This window comes from Suricata suricatta, chromosome 2 (assembly GCF_006229205.1).
Source record: "Suricata suricatta isolate VVHF042 chromosome 2, meerkat_22Aug2017_6uvM2_HiC, whole genome shotgun sequence".
NCBI lineage: Eukaryota > Metazoa > Chordata > Mammalia > Carnivora > Herpestidae > Suricata > Suricata suricatta.
In genome coordinates this window covers 56,767,827-56,791,958 of record NC_043701.1, presented here as the reverse complement: position 1 = coordinate 56,791,958, position 24,132 = coordinate 56,767,827, and the positions used below count along the sequence as shown (strand labels likewise).

At 40.0% G+C, this 24,132-nt stretch overlaps 1 long non-coding RNA gene across 1 annotated transcript; it reads right to left on the bottom strand.

Annotated features, from left to right (window-relative positions):
- Positions 1-1,796: 1,796 nt before the first annotated feature.
- On the bottom strand, positions 1,797-22,403 carry LOC115274246. Its single transcript, XR_003901164.1, has 3 exons — positions 22,281-22,403; positions 20,177-20,309; positions 1,797-1,818 (listed from the first exon to the last, which is right to left on the bottom strand). It is a non-coding gene; the product is annotated as an uncharacterized LOC115274246 (long non-coding RNA).
- Positions 22,404-24,132: the final 1,729 nt, after the last annotated feature.

The following is a 24,132-nucleotide window of genomic DNA, read 5'->3' as shown; positions in this document are numbered from 1 at the left end:
GTCTACACAGCTTCATGAAGAGAGGAATGGGGAAATCCCTGTCCTGCTACTCAAAGACATTTTAAGAAGGAAGAATAAATCCAAGCACCTGGAACCTTCAGTCAAGTCACATTTTTCTCTATCCCACTGGTATAAGGGGAATGTGAACGACCTAAACATATTTTAAGGTTAAATCTAGCTTTCTATACTTTTACTGAAAGTATTGAAAGTAGTCAAAGGAAACGTTCTCAAATTGGACTTGTGAGTTCAAATCCCAATACTACCATTTCCTAGGTGTGTGTCAGCTTGCTTGGGCTGCTATATCAAAATATTACTGACTGGCTGGCAATCTATGGTAAATAACAGAAACTTACTTCTCAGAGTTCTAGAGGCTGGAAATGTGTGATTAGGGTGCCAGCATGGGGAGGGGGAGTTCTGGTGAGGTTTTCCTTTCTGGCTTATAGATGGCTGTGTTCCCACTGTGTCCTTACATGGAAGAGAAAGAGTGAGAGAGAGAGAGAGAGAGAGAGAGAACAAATGAGCGTGAGCACAAGCATGAGCACCCGAAGTGCAGTCAGGTGTTTTCTTCTGATAAGTGTACTGATCTCATTATGAAGGCCCTACCCTCATGACATCATCTGATTCCCTCCCAAAGTCCTCATCTCCAAACACCCTAATATTGGGGGTTTGGGTTTAACACATGAATTTTGGAGGGACACATTTAGTTTAAAGAGTTCTGCTCCTAGATCCTCCAAATAATGTCTGTCTCATATGCAAACTACATTCATTCTACTCCAACATACCTAAGTCTTAACTTGTTCCAGTATCAACTCTGAAATCTAAAGTCCAAAGTCTCAACTAAGTAGGCTGTACATTAGATATGGGTGAGACTCTAGGTATGGTTCATCTTGAGGCAAAATTCCTCTGCATTGTGAACCTGTGAAGCCAGACAAGTTATGTACTTTCAAAATATAATGGGTGATGAGCAGAAAAAAAGGCAATCCCATTCCCAAAGGGAGGAATTAGAAGAAAGGAAGAGGTGATGGATCCCAACCAAGTTACAGTCTAGCAAGGCAAATTGCATTAAATCTTATGCCTTGAGAATAACCTTCTTTGATTTGATGGTCTGTCCTCCAGGCCCACTGAGGTGGCAGCAGCAGCTCCAAGTTTCAGCAAGGGGGCCTTGCCCATGGAGTCTCTGCAAAGGTGGTGGTCCCTACCTTTGAAATTGAGGTTGAGGCAGCCTTGTCCTTCGGGTCCCTGGTAGGGGTGGTAGCTGTAATAATCTCTGAACTGCCAAAGGAATACTTCTTCCCTTTGCTTGAAGATAGTACATATTTGTAGCTGAACAGCTCTATAGTCCCATTCTGTGAACCCCAAGAAGTCCAGCAGCCTTCCTTCATTCTGTCCAACCTTTTCTTCTCCCTTTAGCTCAAATTGGCAGTGTCTCAGCCGATATAATCTCTTCTCTACCTGTGGCTTCTGTTGAGGTGGCAGATTAAGTTTATAAGTGGAATTCAGGATCTCCTATCAAATGGTTGTTCAGCCATACCCTTAGTGTTTTCTTCAAAACAACCTTTCTTGTTGTTTCAGTATGGCTGAAAAGTTTCCAAAATTTCAAATTCTGGCTCCTTGTTGCTTAAGAACTGTTTCTTCAGGGCGCCTGGATAGCTCAGTCAGTTAAGCTTCCAACTTTGGATCAGGTTAGGATCTCATGACTTGTGGGTTTGAGCCCTGTGTCGGGCTCAGGCTCCATGCTGACAGCTCAGAGCCTGGAGCCTGCTTCGGATTCTGTATCTTCTTCTCTCTCTGTCCCTTCCCCACTCGGGCTTTGTCTCTCTAAAAAAAAAAAAAAAAAAAAGAATAAATGTTAAAAAAATTAAAAAAGGGTTGTTTCTTCAATTTACTCTCTGTCTCTCTCTCTCTTTTTACTTTAAGAGGTCAGAGGGAACCAAGCCACTCCAATGCTTTGCTTAGAAATCTCCTCAGCTAGGAGGCCTGGGTGGCTCAGCTGGTTAAGCATCCAACTCTTAGTTTGGCTACAGTCCTGATCTCTCAGTTTCATGGGGTTCGAGCCCTGCATTAGGCTCTGTGATGACAATGTGGAGCCTGCATGGGATTCTCTGTCTCCCTCTCATTCTCTGCCCTTCCCCTACTTGAGCTGTCTCTGTCTCTAAATAAATAAATAAATAAGAAATCTCAGCTAAACAACCAATTTAATCACAAGTTCTACTTCCACAAAACACTAAAACACAAACACAATTTGGTTAAGTTCTTTGTCACTCTATAATAGGATCACTTTTCTTCCAGTTTCTAGTAACATGTTCCTCATTTCTGTGACCTCCCCAGAATGGCCCTTAATGCCCACATGTCTAGCTTATACCTCAAAACTCTTCCAGCTTCTACCCATCACTCAGTTCCAAAGCGACTTCTGCATCATTAGGTATTTATTATAGCAGTACTCACTTTTCAGTACCAAAATTTGTTTTACCTAGACTACTTAAATAGCCATAACAAAATGCCATAGACTGGGTGGCTTTAACAACAGAAATTTAACTTTCTCACCATTCTAGAGGCTGAAGGTACCAAGATATGTAGTTCAGTCTGGTTCCAATGGCCTGAGAACCAGGAAAGTCAATGGTGCAAGTTCCAGTCCAAGGCCAAGAAAAGTCATCTCAGCTCAAGCAAGCAGGAATGCAAAGTTCCCTCTTACCAGCCTTCTTGATTTATTCAGGTCAAGTGATTGAATGAGGCCCACACATATTAAAAAACTTAATCTACTTTACTCAACTTACCAATTAAAAGGTTAACGTCATCCAGAAACTTGATAAACATACCCAGAATAACCTTTGACCAAATGTCTGGATGCCTTATGGCCTAGTCAAGTTGATGTCAAAATAGCTATCACAGTATGTGATACCCAAGATTCTCATCTTTACTGTTTAACATTTCTTATCTGTAAGATTGAGATGGAAATAAAACCAACCTCACAGAGTTATTTTGAAGAGTAAACTTTTTAATAAAGCACTCAGAAGGATCTGGCCCACAGTGAGGGTTCAATACATGATGGCTTTTATCATCACTCAGGTGTACATATCACCAGATAACAAGTCTACCTAGAAAACTGGAAGTTTCATAAATGAGTTAAATTCACTCCTGATTATTCATAATGTTGTTAAGTCGAATGTCTTAGTCTCAACCATATCTTTTGTTCTAGGACAATACAACTTGACGTTGTACCTATGAAAGCTAAAAAGCCTTACTGGACTTTTTTGCAATATACTGAGTAATGCTATGTGCATTAAAAGCACTTTCAAACCAGTGGAGAATGATGGGTTTTGGGGTACTGGTGGGGGTTCGGAGGCAACAGCCAGGCCAAGAAAGAATTCTTAAAGACGTCTTTGGTGAAAAAAGGTAATTTTATTAAAGCAGGGGGACAAGATCCATGGGCAGGGAGAGCTGCAAGGGGTTGTTCAGAGTGACTGCTTTTATACTGTAGAGTTGGGGAAGGTTAAGTCAAGAAGTTTCTTAAAGGGGTTTCCATATGCTAAAGAGGCCTTACAAGTTGGTGGAGGCCTAGCTATTGTCAAGCTAAGGTTGTTTTTCCTTCTAGCAAAGCATTATCATTAAAGCAGTAGGGAGTTCCTAGAGATCTTTGTAAACTCATGGAGATTATCAGTTTAACCATTTGTTTTCTGCCCTTTCCTTTGGTCTTGGGCAGCCAGGAGCCCCTGAAGAATGTCACACACATATCCCACCTGGGGTAGGGGGTGGTTTGTGGAGTATGCGCTTGCCTATGTGCCTCATCTGAAAATACACATCTTTGGCCCCATACCAAAGCATTATAACAGCACCTATTGGGTGGAGGTCCTGAGATCTGTATTTTTAACAAGAGCCACAGATAACATGCACAAAATGTTGAGAATTACTGCCACGATGCATCTCTACACAGGCTACTGATTCACTATTTCCTTTTTTGTGTGTGTTTTATTAAATTTTTGTGAATGTGCTTTAATGTGATTGCTTCATTTGAGTTTCTGTTAGCATTTTATCCCTCTTGTGCTAATGTTGTAGGTTAACAAACCTGAGTAAAATGAAAAATCATTAACCGGCTGTTTTGGCTTCTATAAATTGCTTTGCGAAAGCATCTCCCCATTCACTGTTCTGACTGACTGTGTGGTAACTGCTAAAACATTGAGATAAAAGCCTATGTAGCTCTTTGTTAGTTATCAGAAGGTGTAACTTCCACCTGCCTGCTAAGTGCAACCCCAACCCTTTTACTAAGGCCTGGCAAAGACAGAGTTAACTGATGAGAAATCGTCCCCATCTCGCCATATCCTATATGTCTAACTATGATTGGTTGTTTTAAAGGGACAAAGAAACTTGAAGGGGTGGGTTCCTGCCAAAGATGGCGTTTGTGTATTACAGTGTATTTGGCTACCATGGAATGCTATGGATTGTAATTGGTTAACTAAATGATGATGTGTTCTGTCCATATAATCTCACTGCCGCCTTTGCTGGGGGCCATTCTCTGCTCCTTAACACCAGGGAGATCAGGTTTGGCCTGGCCATAACAAAAGCATGAGGCTGTAAAATAAAACCATGCCTTGCTTCTATTCTTAGTGTGGTGGTCTTTTCGTACCCTCCCCACAACAGTCTTCCAGCTGTATATTGTACTCCTTTAGGGTACAGTTCAGGGTAGTTTTCTGCTTTGGTTGATGCTTGTGGTCCAAGGCCTGCTCACCCTCACCTGGCTTGCTTCTACTGAGCACATCGTCCCCTTGCTACCCTCAGCCGTAACACACAGTCCTGCCCACTTCCACCTCATTTAATTCTGTATTGTATTAACTTCTCTGCCCCAGCCCCCTTGATGATTTAAGGAGATGTTTTTATTATTTCTGAAGCCAACACATCTGTCATATATTCCCCTCCAACTTCAAAACATCAGAAAATCACTGGTTACTGAACAAAAGTCACGCCTTCCCTAGCTGGCCCTTTCTTTTGTAACTGGCCTTAAATTGGTGAGACCAGATTTTTTTGGGTTCTACTCATCAACACTCCTTTGCTGGCATTTAGGCCACGTCCCAACTCAGAGTAGACTGAGATGCATCTCTGAGCCTAGGTTTGTGTGCATAGTTGCTTAATCTTGTGAATCCAAGTAAACTTTGTAGTTCTTCTACAACTTTCCATCTTTATACACTACTCTTTCTCCATAAACACAGGAAATTAAGCTGTGGTCATAACTGAGCAAGTGATGTAGCTCAAAGTGTGTTAACAATGGACTGTGCGTAGATTGGAAAGGATTTCTCTGCCTCTATCACAATTATATCTATAATGAGTGTCTTACTATTTCTGACAAATAGTAGGAATCAAGTTTATTTAACCTAAATAAGTAAGGATTTGCTGAAGGATATCAGAGAACTTCCCAAAACACAGGCTCAGAGTACATATAGGAACCAAGGGGGACCCTGAACCTGATCCTCTGGTCAAATGCAAGCAGGGCAGGAGCCTGGTAGGGGTGCTGGGTTGTGCCTCAGCAGCCTGTCACTTTCAGATTCAAAGCCCCAGGCAAGAAGTTCTTGCTGGCTGAGCTGACCATGTATTCACTCTCCCACTAAGAGTTTCTGGAGTGGAAGGTGAGCCTTACTCCTTTCCCCAGGTTTCTTCCAAAATACTAAGAAGCTCTGAATGTTGTAGCTTCAAATGACCCCAAACATGCTCACATCCCCCTATTCCCACTGCAATAATAATACCCATCCGTTTTTGAGGACTTCTGTTTTTTTCTTTTTTCAGGCATTGGTCTAGATGCTTCATATGTCAAATTGCTAATTATTATCACAACCCCCCAAAAAGATAGCAATATATGTATTTCTTTCAGTTGAAGAAACAGAGGAAAAGGCTAAGTAACTTCCCTTTGGCCATAGAGGTGATAAGTGATAAACCTAGACTTTTGTGATCCAGAACTGATGGCCTGTCCACTCTATCACACTGCCACATCAGTGCGTTATCTTCACCTGAATTTTTTCCCTTATATCCCAAATAGGTTACACAAATAGGACTTGTTTTTTAGCCATTGCATTGATATCTGAACAAGAAAGGGTATTAACAAACTAACCTCTAATGTTCCTTCCGTGTCATTCTGTGTTTCCATAACTATATTTTGATGGCTATCATTTTATTTTATTTATTTATTTTTTAATGTATTTAATTTTGAGAGAGAGAGAGAAAGAGAGAGAGACAGTATGAGCAGGGGAGGGTCAGAGAGAGAAGGAGTCACAGGATCTGAAGACAGGCTCCAGGCTTTGAGCTAGCTGTCAGCACAGAGCCTGACGCGGGGCTTGAACCCACAAACTGTGAGACCATGACCCAAGCCGAACTCGGACGCTTAACTGATTGAGTCATCCAGGCACCCCAAGTGGCTATCATTTTAAAATGGCATCAAGCATATAACTAAAGAGCAGATTTGGAAGATGTTGGTGGAACCATTATTGCTATCAAGCGCGAGCCTGTTTTCTTTGGTCTCTTGCAGCTTTCCCTGAAAAACTGTATTTCCCCCGCCAAGTCAGGTCCCTGAAATCTGTTTGGAAACTAAATGCAGGCCTGTATCCCTGTGGAAGTGGCTGTCAAACATGCAGTTCCTGCTGTCTGGCTGGTGACATGCTAATCACCCTTTGTTCTTCTAAATAAATACATCTCAGCAGAGGCTCAAAGAAACCTTCAAAGAAGAAAGCATATGTGTTCACCATTTTTACGGGGACTAAGTGATGGGTGGTTGTTCAAGTAATCACTCCTGATATTCTCTTGGGTATATGTGGTTTTAACTAGAAACTAAAAGCTACTTGGACACTTTTGCAGAACTGTATCTCTGGCTTCAGTCTGGAACTCCTGTCTTAAACTGCGACTAGCATCAGGGCGTTAAAAGGCATGAGTTCTGGGTGTGTTCCTTCTTCAGGAGAAGCGGTTTGTGATTCCTTTATTCAACTGTGTTGTAAATGGACACTTATTGAGCAGCCGCTAGGGGTTAAGATTGTATCACTGTTGAGATTTTACTTTCAAAAAAAGACAAAATTTTCAGCGCAGGAGAAAGCAGACATTAAGAGAAATAATGAAAATGCAGGCTGATAGAAACACCATGTTATGAATGCCTGGAGAATGTACTGTTAGATCACAGGAAAGGGAATTACTAGATGCTAGGGGGTAAATTGGAGGGAAAAAAATCTCAGAAGAAGTTTTATTTGAGTCATAATGAAAACATGTTATCCAGAAGATAAGGGGGAAGGTATTTGAAGACTGAAAGACAAAAGCCTGCAAGGGTCAGGACATAGGAAGTTTGGGGTGATTGTGTGTTGCATGGAGAAAGTAATAGCTGAGTGAAAGGAGACGGTAAAGAGGAGCTAACATAGGCCATGATGCAAATAGTCATATGTACATCAAACAAGGTGTTTGGATCTTGTTAAGAGGGAACTACTGAAGTTTCTTACATGGGAGGGTGACGTGATTGGACTGTGTTTTAGAAAGATCACTGTTGCCAGAAGGATGGATTAGAGCAAGAAGGGGAAATGAGTCCCCACAGATAGTCAAATTACGGGTACAATTTTACTGTTTTGAGACTAGTTTATAGAAGTGTGAGAAGACTCATTGTTTTTCATAATCTCTTCAAAAATATGAAAGCCATGAAGATCTGATATGGAAATGTGTGATACTTTCATTAGGAAATAATTATAGTGCTTATTTTCTTTTACTGGGCTGAGACTTTAAAAAACAAAAAAAAGACAGTGGGCAGTAGAGTGTACCTTGACTTCTTATAATTTAAGTTTTATATAGCATGAGTCAAATTTTGTTCTCTAATCCATAAAATAATTACCAACAAAATCTTCAATTACACTGAGTTAATAGATTATTAAAGAATACAGTTTCTTATTTGAAAGCTTTCACACTAGTTGTCTAGCCACTAAAAGTGATTATTTAACATTCAATGCTATTATTTAAGAACGACCTTCAAACATCTACCATGTACCATTGAACTAAATCAGAAGATGTGAATGTGCACTGCTTTAAGACATGTCAAAGTGAGTAAGTGTTTTAGTAAGCTGTTCTATTTCTAATACAAGGCAGTGAAAACAATAATGAGCAAGTCTCCAGTGTTAAGATGGGAAAATATGAAAACCATCCCAGCTTCCTCCACTCATCACCATGGTTTCATCATCTATTACACAGTAAAACAAACATAGCCACTGACTATAACCCTTAATGAGCATATGTGACTCTGATAATATTTATCAGGTTTATTTGTTTGAGGCCAACTGAAATGAAAAGAAAACAGTACAGCATTGGGTCATTAGTCTCTTCTGACGTGTGCTGTAATTCTAAGGAAAACATTAGTAGCTTATTTTTAGCAAGTACCTTCATCCACTGAAGTGATAATGGCCCAAGGAATAATCCCTGGGATGGAAAACAGAAATTCCCAGAATTAAACTTTCTTGCTCATCTGTTCTATGGTCATAGGAAACCTAACAGCATTGTTATTTCTCATCAGCACCAAGGAATGTTTTACTTCAGACCATTATGTAATTATCTCCAACTAAACTGCCTTTCGCCTTCACCTCTGCTGAATCAAGGTCCTCACAGCCAAAAGAAATGAAAAATGTCACCTCCTCCAGGAAACCTCTCTTTACCTAAAACATTATCACTTGCATCTTATATTATTTTCACTTACTTAATCTGTTTATTCTGTAGTCTTTATTTAAAAATGCTATTTAAAAACTCATCCAGAAATGATTGAAGCAAGACACCATTCTAGGACCCACTGATGGTGTATAGAAGACTCAGCAGATAGATAAAGAAAATAAAGGGTTTTTTTTTCTCATAAGGGAAGAGAAACCCAGGAGGAGAGATGAGGAAGATAAACAGTATAAAAAAGTGGTCCTCAGTATTATTTCAGCTCAGCATCTGAGAAGGACATAGCCCTTGCTGCCAATCCCAAGGACTCACCATTGATTGGCAAAAATATGTGGACATGGTAAAGTGGCCACAATCTGGGCTGGTAAAGTGAGAGGAGAGGAGGATATGGAAAATAGTTTGAAAATTATGAAAAGACATTGGGGATTCAAAGCAGAGCCTTTGAAATGAAACATATGTGGATTAAAATGTGGGGCCTTCTCCTACCAGTGTGATTTTGATGAATTACATAATCATTTTGAAACTCATTATCACTAAATGAGTTACTGTGAAAGGATGTATTATAATGTCAAGCTTATCAGTTCTGAATAAAAGATATTTATTGTTTTGTTGCTATTATTTTATGCTTCTTGAAAGGAAGCATAACCCAGTGAAGAATTATTTAACCCAGTGAAGAATCATTGTTGTGAAATTCTCCCCAACGCAAAAACAGTGTATGCTGGGAGTTCAAAAGAAAGGAAATTCTAAGATTTGGGAGAGGGGAATCAGAGGAGGCTTTCTGGAAGAGATGCCCATCATGGCTGGTTTTTAGGGTCAGTTATAATTTGAGGAAGCAGTAGGGAAGGAGGTAGACCAGCCAACCATGAGCCAAATGATAAAAGGAGAGCTTTTACATTTCTTATTTGGTTTTCCAACACAAATTCCAGGCATTTGTGGGGTATTCCCACCAGAAATGGTAAACTTCTTAAAGCAGGAACCATGATTTTACTTTTTATTTATTATCCCCAAAGAGAAGTCAGCATAAATAAAATAAATACTTTTGTTGACAATTTGGGGTCTGTGAAGAAGTCATTCTTACAACCAAAGATTTATTAATACACTGCAAAAACTCTCTCTCTCTCTTTAACTATCTCTATCTTAAAAAGTGTAGAAAAAAGGTGGTTCAAGAAGGGAGATTGTGAACCCACCTCCTCCCACAGACACACCAAATCTACAGATACATTTGGAATAGTTTCCTCTAAAATGTCATAAAAACTAAATGACCAAAAACTTCACAACAAAGCATAAAAGGGCCACATTGAGATAGGAGAGTCAAAGCAACATTTCCACCAAAAACCTTACCCCAGATTGTGGCAACCCACAATCAGGAGAACTGTCCAAAATATGGAACTATTCCATGAGGAGTGAGGCTTTGTACACCACATCAGGACCCCAACCCTTAAGACCTGCATCAGAGAGACAACTCCCCAAAACATAAAACCAACAGGAATTATGTCCAGGAAAAACATAGAACCACAGAGAATGCAGAACCTACCCATGAAGGATTTACATAGACTCACTCACCCTGAGACCCAGTGTTAAAGCAGCAATTTGAAAAGTGCCTAGACTTTTTGTGAAGTAGACTCACTTACAAATCTTAAAATGATGGCTAGAGAGTCAAAAACTTGTTGGGACTCTCTCTAGGGATAGAAGCACTGCTGGGCACTGTTTTTTGTATGTATGTATGTTTGTTTGTTTGTTTGTTTGTTTGTTTGTTTTGAAATTTCACTCCACTTTGTTAATTTCAGTGCTGGTGGGCAGCATGTTGACACTCTTCCTCTAACCCTTTAGCACAGGAGGGTTAGCCTCAGCCCTCTACAATCCAGCCTCATCACCACTGACTGAACAAGGACCCCACCCTTCCTTCTTGGTGGACAGGTGTACCACCCCTTGCACCATAGCCATAGCCCAGCCACAGCTGGCTGGCACACACAAGGCACACCCCTGGAGTAGCTGGCTCTGGTGGCTGGGCTCTCTGTGTCGTCTTTTACACAAGACCATTATCTCAATACTGAAGGAGATAGCTCACAGAGAATCAGACCAAGTTAGAAGACAGAGGACTGTGTTCCAAGCAAAAGACCAACAAAGCTTCAGAAAAAGACCTTAATGAAATGGAGATAAGTAACCTACCCAAAAGAGTTCAAAGTAATGGTCATAAAGATGCTCTCCAAACTAAGGAGAAGAATGAATGAACACAGTGAGAATTTCAACAAAGAGATAGAAAATGTATGAAAGTACAAAACAGAACAGAGCTAAAGAATATAATATCTGCACTGAAAAATTTACTAGAGGGGTTTAAGAACAAATCAGAAGAAGCAGAAGAACAAATATGTGAGCTGAAAAATGAAGCAATATAAATCACCCAGAAGATGAAGCAAAAAAAAAATACCATAAGGAACCTATAGGACAACATCAAGCGGAATAATATTCCCATTATAAGGGTCCCAGGAGGAGAAGAGAGAGGAAAAGGCAGGGAGCTATTTTGAAAAAATATTGGGTGAAAATTTTTTTAAGCAGGGAAACGAAACAGAAATCCAAGTCCAGGAAGCCCAGAGGAAACCCAAAAAAAACCACACACCAAGGGCACATTATAATTAGAATCAAAATGCCATAAGGTAATGGTAAAGAGAAAGTCTTGAAAGCAGTGAGAGAGAGAGAGAAAGAGAAAGAAACTTATTACATACAAGGATAACACCTTAATGGTATTAGCAGAATTTCAGCAGAAACTTTGTAGGCCAGAAGGAAGTGGCATGACATATTCAAAGTACTAAAAGAAAAAAAAATTTCCATCCAAGAATACTCTGCCTGACAAGGTGGTCATTTAGAATAAAAAGAGACATAAAATGTTTCCTAGACAAACAAGTTAAAGGAGTTCATCATCACTAAATTAACCTTACAAAATATTTTAAAGGGACTTCTTTTAATGGGCAAGGCCATACTTAACAGCTAGAAATTATGAAATGAACCAATTTCACGAGTAAAGCAAGTATACAGTAAAGGTAGTAGAGCAAACACTTATAAAATAGTATCTAGGTTAAAAGACAAAAAGTAAAATCAATTATATCTAAACAATTAATTAAAGGGATGCCAAATTTAAAAGGTGTAAAATATTAAAACATATACATAAAACATGGAAGAGGGTGTACAAATGAAATTCTTTTAAAATATGTTCAAATTTAAGTGACCATCAACTTAATATAGACTTATATGTACTCAGGATGTTACATGTAAATCTCATGGTGAACACAAACCAAAAACCTGTAACAGATAAACAAAAAATAAAAGGAAATCCAAGCATAACACTAAAGTCATCAATCACAAGCAAAGAGAGAAAGACAAGAAGGAACAGAGAAGAAACACAAAAACAACCGGAAAACAACTAACAAAATTTCAATAAGTACATGCCTATCAACACTTAAATGAAAATAGCCTAAATGTCCCAATCAAAATGATATAGGGACACAGAATGCAAACAAAAACAAGTCTCATCTATATATTTTCTGAAGACACTCATTTCAGACCTAAACACAAAGAGGGTATAACAATTGTCAATTAAAAAAAAAATTGTAAACATCGATGCACCCAATATTGGAGCACCTAAATACATAAAACAAATATTAATAGACATAAAGGGAGAAATTGACATTAATACAGTAATAGTAGGAGACTTAACACCCTACTTAACATCAATGGCTAGATCATCCAGGCAGAAAATCAGTAGAAGGAAACTGTGTCTTTGAAGAACACATTAGATTGTATGCCCTTAGACACTGACAGAACATTCCATCTGAAAATAACAGAATACACATTCTTTTCAAGTGCACATGGAACATTTTCCAGGATGGATCACATGTCAAGCCACAAAACTAGTCTCAATACATTTAAGAAGATTGAAATCATATCAGGTATCTCTTCCAACCACAGTGGTATGAAACTAGAAGTCAATTACAAGAAAAACTGAAAAAAATACACAAACACGTGGAGGCTAGCAACCTGCTACCAAACCACCTCTGGGTCAGTGAGGAAATCAAAGTGTAAATAAAAAATAAATGGAGAAAAGTGAAAATAAAAACACCACAGTCTAAAATTTTTGAGATGCAGCAAAAGCAGTTTTAGGAAGGAAATACATTTGACAAAATTCATCAACCATTCAGGATTAAAACTTTCACAAAGTGGATGTAAAAGAAACATATCTCAACATAATAAACACCATATATGATAAACTCAGTGTTAATCATATTCAGTGGTGACGAACTGAGAGCTTTCCTTTAAGACTGGGAACAAGACAAGGACATCCACTCTTTCTACTTTAACTCAACATAGTGCTAGAGGTCTTACCTACAAAGAAATAAAAGGCATCCCAGTTGGTAAGGAAGATGTAAAACTATCTATTGCCAAGGATATGATACTATACATAGAAAGTTCTAAAGAATCTATAAAAAAAGGATAGAAATAATAAATGAATTCAGTAAAGCTGCAGCATACAAAATTAATATACAAAAGTTGGTTGCATTTCAGGGTGCCTGGGTGCCTCAGTTGCTTAAGCATCTGACTTTGGCTGAGGTCATGACCTCACAGTTGATGAGTTTGAGCCCCGTGTCAGGCTCTGTGCTGACAGCTCAGAGCCTGGAGCCTGCTTCAGATTCTGTGTTTCCCTCTCTCTCTGCCCCTCCCCTGCTCATGCTCTGTCTCCTTCTGTCTCAAAAATAAATAAACATTAAAAAATATTTTAAAAAAGAAAGAAATTGGTTGCATTTCTATATACTAATAATGAAGTAGCAAAAAGATAAATTAAGAAAACAATGCCATTTACAATTGTATCAAAAAGAGTAAAATGCCTAGGAATAAACTTAACAAGGCAGTGAAAGACCTGCACCAAGGAAACTATAAAATAGTGATGAAAGAAATTGAAGATGACACAAATGAATGGAAAGAAGAACCGGGTTCATGGGTTGGAAAAATTAATGTAGTTAAAAATGTCCATAGTGCCTAAAGCAATCTAGGAATTTAATATAATCCCTATCAAAATACCAAAAGTATTTTGTCCACAAAACAAACAAAAGGGTAAAATAAGCATCAAACTAAAAAGCTTTTTCCACGGTGAAGAAAATCATCTATCCAAAATATACAAGATGCTCACTAAACTCCATACCTGAAAAATGAATAATCCAGTGAAGAAATGGGCAGAAGACCTGAACAGACACTTCTCCAAAGAGGACATCCAGATGGCCAACAGGCACACGAAACGATGCTCAGCGTCACTCATCATAAGGGAAATACACATCAAAACCACACTGAGATACCACCTCACACCGGTCAGAGTCACTAAAATGAACAAATCAAGAGACCATAGATGCTGGCGAGGATGTGGAGAAATGTGCACCCTCCTACACTGTTGGTGGGAATGCAAACTGGTGCAGCTGCTCTGGAAAACAGCATAGAGGCTCCTCAAAAAACTATCGATATGACCCAGCAATGGCACTGCTAGGGATTTACCCAAAGGATACAGAAGGGCTGATGCATAGGAGCACATGTACCCCAATGTTCATAGTGGCACTTTCTACAATAGTCAAATCCTGGAAAGAGCCTAAATGTCCATGACCTGATGAGTGGAGCAAGAAGATGTGGTATATATACACAATGGAGTACTACATGGCATGAGAAAGAATGAAATATGGCCATTTGTAGCAAAGTGGATAGACCTCGAGGGTGTCATGCTAAGCGAAATAAGTCAGACAGAGAAGGACAGATACTATATATTTTCACTCATAGGTCTAACAGGAGAAACCTAACAGAGGACCATGGGGAAGAGAAGGGGGAAGAGAGCTTGGGAGAGTGAGGGACACAAATCGTGAGAGACTATTGAATACTGAAAACGAACCATGGATTGAAGGGGGGGAGGGAGGGATGGGATGATGGTCATGGTGGGGGGCACTTGTGGGGAGAAGCACTGTGTGTTATATGAAACCAATTTGACAATAAACTATTCTTAAAAAAAAAAGAAAACCATTAACAAAACAAAAATGCAAGTTACTGAATAGAAGAAGATATTTGCAAATCACAAACTGCAAATCACACAGAATCTGAAGCAGGCTCCAGGTTCTGAGCTGTTAGAACAGAGCCCAACACTGGGCTCAAACTCATGAACTGTGAGATCATGACCTGAGCCAAAGTCAGAGGCTTAACCAACTGAGCGACCCAAGTATTCCAAGAGAAACAATTTTTTAAAGACATAGAAGATGCCAAAAAAACTTGTTTTTGTGATTTGACTTTTTTCCAGTTAATATATGATCTTGTCCATAAATAAATTTCTAGAACAGTCTTAATTGTTGTAGAGGTATAAAGGTTTTTTGGTTTCCCCTTCACTGTACATTCTCATTTCACCTATTGTATCCTGGCTGGTTTGGGGTGGGGTGCAGGAGGTGGGGGAGATGTTCACTTCATCCTGTTTAGTCCTGTGATTGTGTGGAAAAACCTCCCTCACAGCTCCAGGAGTACACCCAAATTGGTTTAACAGTCAGTGTTTCCACCTTCAGCCCCTGTGATCAGTTCAAGAATGGGAACAAAACAGTTTGGGCCAAAGACTGATAACAGATACCAGGACAAGTAAATGTATCAGAAGAGTCTTGTTCTCTTCCAGATGATGTTTGAATTTGTTAAGGCTGAGATTCTCACATCCATTTTGTGATCACACAAGGGAGCCCTGAACTGTCCAAGGAAATGTCCCTTCTCAGCCTTTGAGATGAGTAAGAATTGCTTTTCTCTTGTTCTGAAAAGACTTCTCCTGGAAAAGTGGGCCTCAGAGGATTTGTATAAAATAGGTTTGGTTATAAAGGGTAGAAATTTGCTTTGCAGGAAGCTAAACCTGACTTCAAATCCCAGGTGCAGCCATACATAGTGGCGGTCTTATCCTTGTTGAATTACTCTCTGAACCTCAGTTTCAGTGCCAGAACATGGGGAGAAAACCTTATCTACCAGTTGTGAGAATTTAAGGAATGTATTGAAGAGCATGAGTGTTGTGAAAATTGGATGCTGTTACAAAGACAGACACAACAATACAGAGGAGGGGGAGAGAGAGAGGGAGGAAGACAGAGGGAATGTGACAGGAAAGTAAGGGCATGAGGATTTTGTTAAAATGCAAATTCTTATTTGGGAGGTCTTGGATGAGGCCTGAGTTTCTGTGTTTCTAACTAGACTCCACCTCCTGATGATACTGATCAGCTGGTTTGTTAACTACTTGGATAGCAAAGTTGTAGATAAATGAGGGTGGACCCTATTATCATCCTTACTTTCATCCCCTAGAAGCCCTCTTTCCTATCGATTTAATATCGCTTCTTGATGTGTTCAAATACATGCTGTATTTGCTCACTACTTAGAGGAAAAGCCTTAATTATGGCAGGCAAGGGGAGAGCCCATCACCTCTGCTTATCCTGTGTAGCTTAACTGGTAACTCCTTTACCAGTGGAGCTGAGCTCATAAATTAGAAAGCACTGGTGGAATCATGGCCAAGGCCTGGGTGGAGGGCTTCTAAAGAGGAAAGATAGGAAATGAAAAGTTCTTAGTGTCACCAGTTCTCACCATTGTTAGATGTTCACATCTCAATGCACAGGAAACAGCTTCATCTGCAGTTTCCTTCATGAGTCCGAGAAGACTAAATTACTTTTTCGGTAGAAGGCAGGTAAGAAGGGGACTTGTTTCCCATTGGCAAGAATTTTACAGGTGGCCAGAATCCAATCCCAAGGTTCTGCATGTTTGAGATGTAATTGAATAGCAATCAATCCAGACTAAGAAGAACTGCATGCCCCTCAGAGCTCTGAAGTTACCTGCTCAGGTTCTTGGACAAGCTACGCAATCTCCCTGAACCTTCTAGTTTTCATCAGTGTAGGTTATCAAATAGTACACACTTTATAGCAATCTCATCATGAGGAAAAAGTGAGAAGATAGATGGAAGAACTTTGAACAGCAAATAAAACATTATACAGTTGTGAAGTATTAAAGGGGCAAGAGTTCAAGGGCAGTATAGCTACCCAATTGCCCAACTGTAAAATTAAGTCTAAAAACCAATTAGGTGAGGCCTAAATATACCAGAGGAAGGGGAAAAGCAGATAGAAAGTTGCACAAGCCACTCCGTCATGTACCATGCTATTTCACATGGTTGGTCATCCTTGCCCCCAAGGTCAGGATGCTGCCTGAGTTAGCCAAAGCAAGACTCCAAAGGGTGGATGAGATGGCCCGCTGGAGGCACAGGGTACATTTAGCTTGAAGCTATCAAGCTCTCATTGCTTTGATAAAGCACATTTAAGTAAGAGGATGGAGTCCGTTTCCTTCATATTGTTGACACTAGAATGACAATACCCCAAATTTCCAATGTAAGGAGGGAAAAGAACAGGGAAAACTATCCATATGTCTCCTTTACCGAAGAGTTACCAGAGCCTGACAGCTCTCTAATATTCTTTTCTAAATCCTTGATCTGAATTAACAAATCTCATGCCCTTGCTCTGAAGAGATTGGACTACATGCTCTGGATGGGTTTCTTGATGTTTTTGGAAGAAGCAAGAATAACTCAGAAACCACCTGGTACACAGAGCAGGAGAGTTGGGCCCTGGCCAGAGAAAGGCACAAAAGATAGACTAATCATAAACTCTTCTTGTGTCTTAGTCCACATGGTCCAATAACCAGAAGATTTTCTTTTTACTTCACCAACAGTATGATTCTGATTAGTAATGAGACTGAGGATACTCAAAGTGAAGGGCACACCAGTTCATCTCCAGGGCTGGGAATAGAAAAGATGAACAGGTCAAAAAATCAACTCTGTTTTCCAATGAATGAGTCTTGCATTTAGCCAATGGATTCTGCTCAAATGTTTTATTTTAGGTGTATCTTTCTCTGACACCTGTTAAGCAAATTAACACCCACCCAAGGCATACGTACAAATTGCATCTCCCTTACCTCCTCCTCTATCTCAGCACTTAGAATGCTATATATGTGTATATATATTTTTTTTTCAGTTTTTTCTTTTCCATCACTGTTATGGAAGTTTCATGGAAGTTTGATTTCTTTGTTTACTATTATATGCTCAGCACCTAGCACAGTCTGAAAATAATAGGTGCTCAATAAATATCTCTGAAAGAATGATGCTCTGGTATCAAGTTCCTGAACCCTTCCCTGACCTTATAGTTTTAGGTTATTCTTGTGCTTTATTTTTTCTCATTCTACTTAACTCCCTTACTATTTTTATTAGCCTATTCCAATCATCATCACTATAGTCATCAGATATGATTCTTTGTATTTCTATTTGTGGAGAATTTGAAAACCTATAGCTTTCCACGGCAATAGCCTCTCGACAGTATACCCATTGGGCACAGGAGGGCCCAACAATTGCATTTCAAGTTAAACATTTCTCAGCCTCCTTCAGGCAGGTTGATTCCTTTGTAAAACCCACTTATCAGGCTTGGTTTCTCTCCAGGGCATTTGGGAAAAGTGACAAGGATAGTTAGATAAAAAGAAAATCATGAAATCACTTTCCTGGTGATATAAATCAGGGGCAAATGGGATGCCCATTTCACAACTCCCTGAGTCGCACAGTGATTTCCGAGTGGCAAGAAACATATTTCTCCAGTGTGAGCAATTTTGTCACAGGCAGGAAAATATCATTGGAAAATGTTTGACATATAGTTAGCTCTCACAAGTTTTGGGATGAATATGTGGATGAAATTCCCCTGGATGCTTCTTTCCTCTCTGCTATGTTGGTGGCTTCAATACGGGGATTTGTGGTAGAATTAACTACATGTCCATACTTTTTTTTCTCCAAAACCCAGCTGTCCCTGTGTAGCCTCTGTCTTCCTGTACATAAAACATTCCCTGTGCACCTGGAGTCTCAGAGAAAGGACCCTGCAAGTCTGCACATGGAATTTGCAGCACTCAGCTTCTGCACCTGTGGGCTGAGTGATCTGGAATATATTTGTGTTTCCCGGTCACACTTGGAGCAGTGAGATTTGACCTTTAGAAAGCAGTGGTTTGCTGAGAGCCTGTTCTTAGTTCTTTTTAAATCATGTACACATTGCAAAAGTCGGACACCTCTGCCTACCAAAGGCTGAAAGAATGTGCCTTGAAGCCAAGTCTAGACAGAATTCCAAGGCAGGGGAGTCAGTGGGACAGGGAAATCACCACAAGGTCCATGCCAACTTTCTGTCCTGCTATTTTACCATTTTTATGTTTCTGGATTTTAGCCAGCATGAGAGGCCCTTTGTGCCAAGAATGACCATAACAAGTGGGTTGGGGTTTCCACTGAAGGTTAATTTAAACGTTCCACCTTCCTTCAGCTCCTCATTCAGCGTGTGTTACTGTGCCTGAGACAGCCTCAAGACTTTCCAGGCCTCTGGTTGCTGAGAGAAGGAGCAAAGGGAGGCGAAGGTACTCTGTCATTTCTCAGTTTATAGACACCTGTAATTAATCATTAGAGGAACGGGGATTTACAAAAACAATTGAACTAAGAAAGTACTAATCCCAACTGTCAATGTGGTGAGTAAAATACAGAATGAAAAGTAAAGGAGACAGGCAAGATCTCTCTGCTGCACTTTCTGCAGATGTCCAATCTGATTTGACAACTCGAGGCTGTGCCATACCTGAACCATACAGCTGGCATCCTATTAAAAGCTGGCACCCAAGGTCCCAATGTGGTTCATGGTTTTTATCTTAAACTGCCTGTCCCCACCAATTTCAAACTCCATGTTCTGAGGGTAACATTCTCACAGTGTCTGACTTCCCTTATTTGTAGTTTAGTCTCTCTCTTCCTCAGTGCACAGATTGGACAATCAGTCCTGAAGTCCTGCTGATTTACTTCCTGCCCATCCATATCCACCTCTACTGCCCCTGCTCTGGTGCTGGTCCTACCATGTCTCACCAAGATCGTTGCAGTCATGCTCTGTGCACCCTCTTACAGCCATATTCTTTACCCCACCTCCACTACCAAACACGTTCTCCTCCCGGCAGCCAGCACCATGAATCTACCTTAGGAACCTGACCTTGCTCTTTCCTGCCTAACATTCTTTGACCATACCAGACAGTTTATAATCAACCTGACACCATCCTCCACATACACCTCTACGGTATCATCATTTTGCCTTTGCCCTTGTTTTGCTCATTTCCCAGGCATTCCTAACTTGCTTCACTAACATCTACTTCTCAAGACTCAGATAAGGCTATATGTTCTAGAATTCTTCTCAAATACATCACTTTGGGACAAATGTTCTTTCTCATTCTGCTCACAACTTTCCATGTAATTTTGAAATTATGTGATAACGTATGTTCCCTAAACTCTCAGATCTCCAGGAGTAGGATTGTACCTACAATGCCTGGTCCAATACTTGGAACACAATAGGTACTCAAGAAGTCTTTTGTAAATGGGAATGATTGGTTTCACATTCTCCTCAAATCAGAGTTCTTGATATTGATCTCTTGAGTTGGCTCTATTTCCTACCTTGGCAATGGTTTAGACTGTTCCTCTAGTGATGCTGCCCTTGGTGTCTTGGTGAACCACCCCTCCAGGAAGCTCAGGCATCTCTCCATGGTTCTGGGATCTAGTCTTGGATCTCAGTGGCTTCTTTACAGTTCTAAGAAGATTTATAAATGAAGACTTAATTCCTGAATTACTTTGAAACTAGGTTTGGTGGTTGTGTATATAATTACTATGAAGTTAGAAAGTTGTCTCAGAATAAAGACAGAGAGGAATGGAGGGTTATGTGGAAGAAGTAACAACCATATCGCATCCAATAGACACCGAGGGCTGGACCTAGTAACCAGCTGGTAATAATGTTTGTTTTCTGAATTCTGGGTGTGTAATAGCATCACCTAAGAAGTTTTAGAAAACCTAATGCCCAGATATATCCCAGAGATACTGATTTAACTGGTCCAGATAGAGCCTGAATATTGGTATCTTCTAGAAAGTCCTCCAATGATTTTTTGAGCATGCAGGATTGGTCTAGAAGGGGCTTCTCCCCGTTAGCTTCTTCCCAGCCTGAGTGAGTCTTGTCCTTTGTGTCCCTAATGATAGTGGATTTTACAACTTAGGCGATCTCTCTTTAGGACAGCTTCAAATGATTCTTCAAGTTGGAATTTCACTATGGAAGGCATTTGTTGAATACAAAAAAACTACAAGAGGATCACATTTATGCTTTTGTAAAAGTTAATTTAAGCATTGATCAGCACTTGCACATATAAATACATACCCGATGCAAATGTAACACATTTTGTGCATACCTCCACAGAATGTGGGAGGACAGGCATGGCTGTGTTGTGACCTGCTGAAATAACATACTTTAAACTTTATTTGGAGAAAGTCTGGAGATCTGCCTTCATAAACTTAGGTGGGAGGACAGTACAGGGGAGCACATTTGCCATTCCAAAATGTGTCTCCTTGGCATGTGGATGGTTTCAGGCTGATTATTTTTAAGGAACAGAAGACTTAAGAAGTTTTTGTTTTTGCCTGGCCCCTATCTGCCTAAAAGAATTTAAACTTTTTTAACGTTTATTTATTTTTGAGACAGAGAGAGACAAAGTGTGAGCAGGGAAGGGGCAGAGAGAGAGAGGGAGACACAAAATCTGAAGCAGGCTCTAGGCTTCTAGCTGTCAGCACAGAGCCTGACGTGGTGTTCAAACTCAATTACTGTGAGATCACGACCTGAGCTGAAGTCAGATTCTTAACCCACTGAGCCACCCAGGTGACCCCAAGACTCAAAGAATTTAGACAGAGGCCCCGCTCCAGGGAAAGACCATCACCATAGATGACTAGGTGTAACATGAACTAGGTATACTATGATCTAGATAAGGGAGACAGGGAGGGACCTAACAAAGCCTGTCCTATGTTTCTGAATGGCTCAGCAAATATTTGTTTACTGAACATTTACTCTTTCCATCCTTCCTGTAGATTGCCTCTCTCTTTGTGAAGCGTGGGACCCCTATCCTCCTCTCCTTAGTCCAAAAATGACAGATATATCTCATTTTACCTATCTTTGGAATCTCTCATATTTATGTAGATTTTCTGTACCTGTGTAAGTAAATTTGATTCTCTTCTATTAATCTGATGTCAATTTAATTCTTAGACCAGCCAGAAAAATATTAAGGAGTGGAAAATTTTTTTCCTTCCCAAAAACATCTTTCAGGGTGAGGGAGCTGCCCAAAAGATAAGCTCTCCTCTTACTCACAGTTATTATTTATTTGTTTTTCTTTGTAAATCATTCTTAATGTTTTCCTGAAGCAAGACCAACAACTACTGAGATTAAATGGTATATCAACCATTGGCACTCTAACTTAAATTTTAACAATTTAAAAAAATTTTCAGCTATTTTGTACATGCTACATTGGAGTTCAAAAATTCTGTACTCACATTTCTTTTGGCCATCCTGAGGAAGTAGGCTACCCAGGAGACTGTAGATTATATGATTTAGTGATTATGAAACATATAGAATAGCACGTTGCAACCAGTTAGCCATATGTAAACGTTTGTTAAACAAAAACAAATAAATACAGTGGAAAACAGCAAAACCTATTGGTTTTTGCTTCCTGAAGCACCTTCCCAAACTTACCTGTAGAAAGTAAAGCTTCCACAAGCAGGACCATAGTATGGGCTTCAAGAGTGCCTATCTAGAGGCTCCTGAGTGGCTCAGTTTGTTAAGCATCCAACTTTGGCTCAGGTCACTGAGTTCGAGCCCTGTGTTGGGCTGTGTGCTGACCGCTGCTCAGAGTCTGGAGCCTGCTTTAGATTCTGTGTCTCCCTCTGTCTGCTCCTCCTCCAATTCATGCTCTGTCTCTGTCTCTCAAAAATAAATAAACATTAAAAATATTTTTTTTTAAAAGTGCCTGTCTAGCACTTTTATCTTCATTGATTCCTTCATAATAGTCTTGCAGCAAAGGCTTTTACTTTTTGGGTTCTTTTCCCTTCCAGGACTAGAGAGGAATGCTTTGTTTTGTCTCTAAGATTTTAGAGCAGGCAGATTCCATAGAGACATCATAAGTTAAGGGACACCTGGGTGGCTCAGTCGGTTAAGTGGCCAACATTGGCTCAGGTCATGATCTCACGGTTTGTGAGGTTGAGCCCTGCATCGGGGCTCTGTGTTTACAGCTCAGAGCCTGGAGCCCGCTTCAGATTCTGAGTCTCCCCCTCTTTCTGCTTCTCCCCTGCTTGTGCTCTGCCTCTCTTACTCTCAAAAATAAATAAGAAAACATTAAGAAAAGAAATTATAAGTTAAATTTAAAGCAACTCCACAAGTTCTTATTAAGCCTCACTACCACTAGTTTTGTGTGTGCATATCTATTTTTCTTTTTTTATAATAGTTTATTGTAAAATTGGTTTCCATATGACACCCAGTGCTTCTTCCCACAAGTGCCCCCCACCATGACCATCACCCCCTCCCTCCCTCCCCCTCCCCTACCACACACACGCACATACACACACACACACACACACACACACACCACACACACCACACACACACACACACACACACACACACACACACACACCTATTGGTTTTAGATGGAAGGAGTTTGCAGTCTGGTTGATATGCCCATGATTTATCCTTATCCCAAATGTTCTCCTACAAAGAGCCTGACATTTAGTGGAATGATGTTCTTAGGCCATATAATGACAGCTCTTCAATTGTAAGCAACTAACTTAGACTCTGGTTAACTTTGGTTAAAAAAATAAATTTGCTGGAAAAGTAATGGAGAATGCTCAGAATTAAGGAAAAGCTTCATAATCATTTTTCTTAAAGACACTATGCTGTACTGTGATTTGTGAGACAGGGTGAGAAATTTGGATTTAATTACAATGAGAAAGGAAACCATCAATGGATTTAAGGGAGAGAAGTGGTGTGATCTGATTTATATTTTTAAGTAATGTCTCTCGCTGCTGTGTGGCTAATGGATTGTAGACATGTGAAATGCGATCAGGATAGTAAGTTAGGAGACATGTTTCAGCCAGGTGAGAAATGATGGGGCTCTTGTTGGTGGGAAATATCCACACGGAGAGTAATGAACTGAGGTGAAACATTTTTAAGGTTAGGGAAGGAAGAGAAATATCAAAGGCTCCTTATCAGAGTCTCTAAGGCTTCTGACAGGACCAACTAGGTGAACAGTCATGCTATTTACTAATAAAAAAAAACTGGTAAAGAAACATGTTGGGGGGGAATCAAAATGACTGCTATGGTAGTTTGAGGTGCCTGTCATATATCCACAGGGAAATGTTACGTCAGGAGTAAGTGCTGAGTCTGGAGTTTCAGGAAAGACCAGGGCTGGGCTATCTCTTTTCAGGTTTTATATAGGTGCATTTAATATGGTGGGTCTTGATAAATTTTCTAAGTTAAAAACACAGAGAACAGAAGAGGGCTAGAATGGTGCTCTCAGGTGGGCACTTCTACATTTAAAGGCCAATCAGAG